This window comes from Chelonoidis abingdonii, chromosome 1 (genome assembly GCF_003597395.2).
Source record: "Chelonoidis abingdonii isolate Lonesome George chromosome 1, CheloAbing_2.0, whole genome shotgun sequence".
Taxonomy (NCBI): Eukaryota; Metazoa; Chordata; order Testudines; family Testudinidae; genus Chelonoidis; species Chelonoidis abingdonii.
The window spans coordinates 162,258,084-162,266,613 of record NC_133769.1 but is presented as its reverse complement, the minus strand read 5'-3'; the positions used below and the strand labels follow the sequence as shown (position 1 = coordinate 162,266,613).

General features: G+C 43.9%; 1 protein-coding gene across 10 annotated transcripts in view; it reads right to left on the bottom strand.

Moving 5' to 3' along the window:
* The window catches only part of ZBTB20 (zinc finger and BTB domain containing 20), a 644,993-nt gene that overhangs the window by 349,710 nt on the left and 286,753 nt on the right, over positions 1-8,530 (bottom strand). Inside the window, exons 7-8 of one of the 10 annotated variants that reach the window (XM_075072201.1) lie at positions 5,303-5,411; positions 1,761-1,843 (exon numbers count right to left, since the gene is read on the bottom strand). The exons of the other annotated variants lie outside the window; for them this stretch is intronic. The gene's annotated coding sequence lies outside the window, so the exon portion shown is untranslated. The remainder of the gene's footprint in view (positions 1-1,760; positions 1,844-5,302; positions 5,412-8,530) is intronic. 10 annotated transcript variants of the gene reach the window in all.

Below are 8,530 nucleotides of genomic sequence, written 5' to 3'. Positions count from 1 at the left end.
GGTACCACTGAGAACGGTCTAGATCCATCCTCTTTGGAACCCCCTTTCAGATAGTTGAAAGCAGCTATCAAATCCCCCCTCAGTCTTCTCTTTTGCAGACTAAACAATCCCAGTTCCCTCCGCCTCTCCTCGTAAGTCATATGCTCCAGCCCCTTAATCATTTTTGTTGCCCTCTGCTGGCAACAAAAATTCCAATTTTTCCACATCCTTCTTGTAGTGTGGGGACCAAAACTGGACACAGTACTCCAGATGAGGCCTCACCAATGTTGAATAGAGGGGAATGATCATGTCCCTCAATCTGCTGGCAGTGCCCCTACTTATACAGCCCAAAATGCCATTAGTCTTCTTGGCATCAAGGGCACACTGTTGGTGCAAACCTTCTCTGCTTTCCATTCAAGGAATCAAAAGTAATGCACAAATATCAATTAAGCCTCACAACTAGCCTGTGAGATATGCATTGTAATACTTACTGAACACAGAGGGAAATGGCTATTTTCAAACTTGGCTACCTAAAGTTAGGCACACAAATCCATATTTACTCACTAAGGACAAAATTTTCAAAAGTATCTATGTGACCTAGGAGCCTAAATCCCATTGAAAGTTAGGCTCCTAAGTCACTTAGGACCATATTTTCAAAGGTACTTAGACACCTAAAGATGCAGATAGGTGCCTAAGGACTTTTTAAAATCCACTAGGCACCTATTTGCATCTTTAGGCACCAAAATACCTTTGAAAATACGGCCCTTGGACACTTTTGAAAATCTGACCCTAAATCAGCATTAACATTAGATACCTAATATGAGTATATAAGTGTCAAAATACATATTTGGATACTTAACTAGTGTCACACAAGTTTGAAAACTGTGACTTATACAAAGCCAGATAGCAATTCAGCAGTAGAATCAAGAACAGAACCCAGGAGTCCTGAGTTCTTCCAGGCTTTTACTTTTACTACTAAACACTCCCCTTAGATTAGATTCCACAAATATACACTGGCCTTCAAAATGTAATGTTAAGGGAAGCTGAGTGTGTTCCTAAGAAGGGACGAATAGGCAACAGTTGGAGGTGTGACATATTATACCATAGATGTGTCAATGTCTACACACAAGGGGTCGAATGTTATTAAGGGATTGCCAGCCTTATTTGAATTTCCTGGGTTTTCTTCTTACACCCTTAATGTTCCTGATACTCTGGGTGCGTGTGTATGTTGGTGTTTATTTCTATTCTGCTTCATTATTCAGTTAGTCCAACTAGAGAAAACTGAAGATACTCATCAGCTAATAGGGCCTATATGAAAACAATTAAAAAGTTACAAATAGATGGGCTGCTTGCTTATAGTATATAACAGGTGTAGGCAACCTATGGCATGTGTCCCAAAGGCGGCACGTGAGCTGATTTTCAGGGGCACTCACACTGCCCGGGTCCTGGCCACCAGTCCGGGGGGCTCAGTATTTTAATTTAATTTTAAATGAAGCTTCTTAAACATTTTAAAAACCTTATTTACTTTACATACAACAATAGCTTAGCTAGATATTATAGACTTATAGAAAGAGATCTTCTAAAATGTTAAAATGTATTACTGGCAGGCAAAACCTTAAATTAGAGCAAATAAATGAAGACTCAGAACACCACTTCTGAAAGGCTGCCAACCCTTGGTATATAATAATGATTAATCATTTGCATTTTTGTATCTTTTGCTCCTCAAGGATCTCAAAGCACTTTGAAAACATTAAGAACCATATTCTAACTGATCTACTCACCTTAGGTAGTACCTGACTCCACCAGTAGTCCCAATGAGCTCAACGTGATTAGTTACAGAGTAAGGCATTATTCAACTCCATTCCTGTGAGAAAACTATTATCAATTCTATTTTATAAATGGGGAAACAGGCACAGAGAAGTCAAGTGATGTGGCCAAGGTCAGTGTTGGAAGCAGAACTCAGGAGACTTGGCTGCAAGTCCCCTTCTGAAGGCATTTTACACTGCCTCTTTGACTATCGTATTTACTGTCAAAAAGAAAAACAAAGCATGCTATTGACAATATTCTGGAAACTCCCAGCAATTCCAAGCTCTCCCAGTGTCTTAATAGAAACACCAAGGAAGACAAATTTTCTGCCTTTTCAGATCAACTTGAATATAGGCATTGAGAAATATTTCAATCTAATAAGATTAAGGCCCTCTTGTGTGAGGCAGAACCCGCAAGCAAACCAGGGCTGCTTGGTCAACTGCACTAACTTACCCTTCAAGCATGTAGCAGCAGCCTATCGCTGAGGAGAGCCTGAGTCAGATGATTCCCAGGCTCAGGTACTTTCCCAGCCCCGCCAGAGCTGGGGATCAGTTTATGCAAGAGCACTACTTTGCCAGGAACCCTCCTGCTGCCTCACAATGTACCAGCCCCTCTGGACTCCCAGCCTGATCCAGTTCCTGCCCTAGTCTTGCCTGAACCACTGTTCCAGTTCTGTCCCTACTTTGAGCTTGCTCCAACCATGTTACTGACATACTCCTTTGTATCTGTATCTGGACTCTGGCTACAGTACTGATTTGGCTTATTCACTGACTTTTACCACCCAGCATTTACCCTTGGCTTGCATCTCGACTCCGGCTATGATACTGATACTGGCTCATCTACAGACTCTGATCTCAGTTCTTACTAGGGTTGCCAGGTGTTTGGTTTACAACTGGAATACCTGGCCAAAAAGGGACCCTGGCAGCTCCAGTCACCACCACTGACTGGCCTGTTAAAGGTCTGGACAGTGGAGCAGTGGGGCTACAGCAGGCTCCCTGCCTGCCATGGTTCCGCATGGTTCCCAGAAGCAGCAGTATGTTCCCCCTCTGACTTCAACACCTATAGGCAGTCAGGGGGCTCCTCACGCTGTCCCACCCCAACCCTCGGCTCCACAACTCCTCTTGGGTGGGAACCACAGCCGATGGGAGCTGCAGGGGCAGTGCCTGCAGATGGGGCGGTGTGCAGAGCTGCCTGGCCGCGCCTCCTTCTAGGAGCTGGAAGTGGTGTCATGCCACTGCTTCTGGGAGCTGCTTCAGGTAAGCACCGCCTGGAGCCTGCACTCCTGACCGCCTCCTGTGTCCCAACCCCTTGCCCCAGCCATGATCCCCCTCCCACCCTCTGAACTCCTAAGTCCCATCCCAGAGCACCCTCCTGCACCCCAAATCCCTCAATCCCTGGCCCCACACCAGAGCCCACACCTCCAGCCGGAGCCCTCACTCCCTCCTGCATCCCAACACAATGCCTCAGCCTGGAACCCCCTCCCACACCCTGAACTCCTCTTTTCTGGGCCCACCCTGGAGCCTGCACCTCCAGCTGGAGCCCTCACCCCCTCCCACACCCCATCCCCCTGAGCCAGCCTGGTGAAAATGAGTGAGTGTGGTGAGAGCGAGCAACAGAGAACGGGGGCATGGAGTGAGTGGATATGGGGCCTCAGAGAAGGGGCAGGGTTTGGTTTTGTGCACCCTGAGTTTGAGTAGAAAGTTGGCAACCCTAGTTCTGACCCCGGCCTCTCCCTGGATCTCAATTCCACTGCTACCCTCAGCCCAGTTCCCACCCTAGTAGGCCTAACTATTGGGAGACAGCATCTTGTTTCTAAATATATACACCTCTACCCCGATATAACACTGTCCTCGGGAGCCAAAAAATCTTACCGTGTTATAGGTGAAACCGCGTTATATCGAACTCGCTTTGATCCACCAGAGTACGCAGCCCCACCCCCCTGGAGCACTGCTTTACCATGTTATATTTGAATTCGTGTTATATCAGGTCGCGTTATATCAGAGTAGAGGTGTATATCACTATAACCACAGAACAGACTAGTCAAAACTAGATGGTCTGACAGGGCTAAATGGACTAAAAAAACCCAAAACTATTTTCACCAGTAAAAGCAGACATAATGTGATTAACAAATGGGGGACAAAGATGTGCATGCTCGCTCACTCTCTCTCTCTCACACACACTTACACACCAGTAGCCATGATTAATTTTTTTCCTTTGTACTTTAAAGTCTTTCCTCATTCATTGCCATCCAAGCTCATTTGCAGAGACAGGCAGAAATGAAGCAAAGCAGACCTGGCCAGCACCAGAAGAAACAAAGTTGAAAATCATGCATGTGGCTCACTATAGAAATAGATGTAGTGTGTGGTAGATGGGACGGTTCCCCTTCCCCTAAATCTGGGTCAAGATTTTTACATTATTTATTTATTTTAGGGGGAAATTACATATTTGTACCTTGCTTCCACCTTCTTTTCTCACCCCCCAAAAGATCATGCAAAAACTTTTATCAAGCAATTAATTAAAGGCAATAAATCTTCCTGCTGAAATGCTCTTGATACTGGAAAGAGAGAGGTTATTTTCTTACCTTACACTGTGCATTCTGAAATCTGGCAGTGTCACCCAGGCAGTTCATTTCAATGTCAGCTACTCTTTTATTATATGGAATACAAGTAATAATGAAACTGTGCTGTTCTGCTTGCTTTCACTCTATATAGTGTCTATATTTATACACTTATGCTTCTATTTGAATCTATATTTATCTGCTCTATCTGCCTACAGTGCATCTGTTTCTCTACACACATACATAATATATATATATACACACACAAAATTATGTGTGTGTGTGTGTGTATATATATATATAAACACATGCTGATACACCCAAGAATATGCATGAATGTACTGTATTCTCATGAATTTCCATCAGCAACAGCACAGGCGTATAAATATAAACATGTGCAAAATATATATAACACATGCATTATAGAAATGTATATAAACACACGGAGTGATACACAGCTGCATACTAGGGGTCTGAATAAGTCTTCATGGTAGCTGGCCTTTGGAAGCTTTGCTAGCTACTGGGCTACAGAGTCAAAGGCCTCGTCTGCATTGAGTTTTCCTTACGTTTCTCCACTGTTCTAGCTCTGCTGGTGGTAGCAGTGCTGGGAACATCCATGCATAGCAAGCATTTGCACCCACCAGTGTTTTTCTCCCATGTCACACAGATTTGCCCTGAGGATGCCTGGGTGACACAGCAGTTAAAAAGTTGAGTCTACACTAGCACCTCCACCATTGCTACCACTAGTGAAACTGTCCCCATGCTACAGCAGAAAATTCTGTGAAGAAGATCAGTAGAAAGCAGCCACCGAGACTGATTCTGAGTCCAAGAGGGTGGTACCCCATGACGAGAGACCAAGGGATGACTCCAGACCCAGGCTGATGAGTCATTTGGAAGGGATATTATGTCAGTAGCACATAGGCCCGAACCACAAAGTGAGTTTTTCCCTTGCCAACTCACCTTCTGTTAGACAACGTGTTAGAAAGGGGTGTCACTCAAGCAGGAACAAAAGAACCTTCATGAGAGGGTATCTCCTCCAGGACTTCAATGATAACAAGGCCTATCAGCCCTGTCATAAACAGATGTTTAAGGGTTAATGTCTCTTTTACCTGTAAAGGGTTAAGAAGCTCAGTGAACCTGGCTGACACCTGACCAGAGGACCAATGGGGGGACAAGATACTTTAAACTCTGTGAGGGGGCCTCTTTGTTTGGCTGTTTGTTTTTTCGGTTGTTTCGCAGTCTTGGGCAAGAACGGACCAGACTGTCAACGCCAAGGTTTCCGCCAAACTCATTTCTGAAACAGTCTTCAGATAAAATGTAAGTATACTAGAAAAGGCGGATTAGAACTTAATGTGGTTTCTTAAATGTGAATGTTATTTTGCCTGGCAAGTATTTTTTACCTCTGTGTTGTGTAACTTGAATTTCAGGCAGGGGGGGGAGTCCCTTAGTCTATATGAGCTGAATACCCTGTAAACATTTTCACATCCTGATTTTTACAGAGATTAATTTGTACTTTTTTTTCTTTAATTAAAAGTTCTTTTTAAGAACCTGATTGATTTTTTCCTTGTTTAAGACCAAGGGAGATTGGGGGTTTATCATAAAAAGATAAGAAAAGGAATAGACACAGAAAGTAATGTTAGATTTATTTGACTGTAAGGGGTTAACAAAGTTCAGTAAGCCTGGGTCACTGACCAGAGGACAGCAGAGACAGATAACTTTCAAATTTGAGGAGGGAAGCTTCTGTGTGTGTGTTAGTTTGGTTGTTGTAGCTAAGGGGCTCAGAGGGCAGTGTGCAACCAGGTTTCTCTACCAATAGTCCTGACTACAAGGTTCTTAAGATTAAACAAATAGTAAGTACTAGGTAAATGGGCCGAAAACAAGTTAGGTTATGTTTGTCTTTATTTGTGCAAATGTGCATTTGGCTGGAAGAGGTTTAATTGTGATTTGGCTGAAGAGATCAAATTTTGTATTTGCTAAAAAGGTTTATTTGTCTTGAATACTTAGGAACTGGAGGGTTATTCCACAGTGGCCTATAGATTAAAAACCTTGTATATTCCATTTAATTTACAGAGATAAATTTTACGAGTTTTCTTCTTAATTAAAAGTTTTTCTTGTAAGAAACCTGATTGTTTTTTTATTCGTGAGACCGTCAGGGGACTGGTCTGAATTGCACCAGGGAATTGGTGGAGAAGGAGGAAGGGAGAGAGAGGATTTCTCTCTGTGTCAGGGATTAGCTTTCTCTCTCGAAAGAGTCATGGAGGGGAGAGAGAAGGAAGGAGAAGGTGAATTGTCCTCATCTTGTCTTTGTGATTAAGGAGTTGAATCACAGTGATCTTCCAGGGTAACCCAGGGATGGGAAAGCTGGGAAAGGCAACGGTAGGAAGGTTTACGTTTCTGTGTTAAGATCCAGAGGTTGGTCTTGGTTTCCACGGTAAGGTTGGGGACAGAAGTGTAACATGCACTGGAATTCCGTGGTTGGGAGGCAGTGCTACCGTTCTAAGCTGTAATTAAGCTTAGAGAAATTCATGCTGGTACGGCCATCCTTTGGACGCTATAGGTTCAGGAGTGGGATGTACCATGACAGTAGTCTAGACTCACAGGGATTGGTGGAGGGAAAGGGGAGGGGAAGGTTAATTCTCTTGTTTGAAGCTCCAAGGAGTTTGGATCAGTGTGGCCTTCAGGTAACGCAAGGGAAAGTCTGGGACGGGGATAAAAGAGAGGAATGGTATTCTCCTGTTTTAGACAGGGGTTTTGGGTCTTGGGTTCCCCAGGGAAGGTTTTGGGGGAACAGAAAGTGTGCCAAACACTATATTTTGGCTGGTGGCAGTGCTATCAGATCTAAGCTAGGAATTAAGCTTAGAAGTGTCCATGCAGGTCCCCACTTTTGGACACTAAAGTTCAAACTGGGGGAAAAATACCTTGACAAGCCCCAAAACAACAACAGAAAGGAATCACGGTTGCATGCTATGATGCTTCCCTGGGCTACACAGGGTTGTGAGGCACCTCACCATTACCTTCCCTTAGTGGGAAACAGTCTTGTCCATGCCTACTATTTATTAGCTCCCTGAAACCACCAGCTTCTGGCAATACAAGCACTGCCTTCCAGGCCTCTGCAGGCCTTGCCCTCTCAGTACAGGTTAGCAATAGGCACACACCACCTGCCCAAGTCTTCCAAGCATTCCCTGTAGCATCTAGCCCCTGATCCATGGAACAATCACAGAATTACCAGCCCTGCTGTTCCCAGAGGAACAGTACATTGCAGCTTACCTGTTATACCTCACAAAACCACTCTGCTGAACACACCGCATGTAGATATATATATATAGTGGAAACAAGAATAAGTGTATTATCAAAGAACAGAGATTCGAGTGATAGTAAGAATACCGGAAACAAATGCTTATATATAAAACAAAATTGTAACATGCTTCCTAGACACTAAACTTAACTCACATCATCCTCCAGCCTAAAGAAGCTAATCTGACCTAAAGTGCTCTCCAGCGTTTTCAACCAAGGCCAGCAGAAATCCTGTTTTTCATTAAACAAACTCACTTCCTTCATGAAGGATGCCAGGGTATTTCTTTCCACTCGTAAATATACCAGCACAGATCTTTGATGTGCACTTCAAGTTAGGGTCCACCTCTTCTCCCCTGGGTGTACTACTTCCAGATAATTTCCTCACTTTAAAGATTTCACAATCCTTCATTAGCATTCCATGCAGACTGGTGAGTGGAGGCCCACTGTGAACCATACACTATTTAATTTACATGTGAACAGGCAGATAAATAAACATTTCTTGCCTGAAAGAAAACCTGTTTTTCCCATTTGCTGGTCACCAGTCCCTAGACAGCGACCTTAGGGACATGATTTTCAGTGTATATACATAACTCCTTACACAATAGCCATACATGCATTTTGCATCGATACTGATGACCAGTGTGACACTGGCTTTTATTAGAGATCTCACATGATCCCTTCTGGTGAACCAGAATATAAATACCAGGTCCAAGAGACTCCTGTTACCCTTATGTACCCTTATGCCCGCTGCCAGCGGGCATCAAGAGTTCTCTGGGTCACACACAGAATTCTCCATGATTTTGTGAGAGGGAGGTGAGTAAGAGCACCTGTATGCAGTCCTGCTGCACTCAAGACATGGAAGAATTTCAAGGAGCTGCACAGCCTCAACCTGTG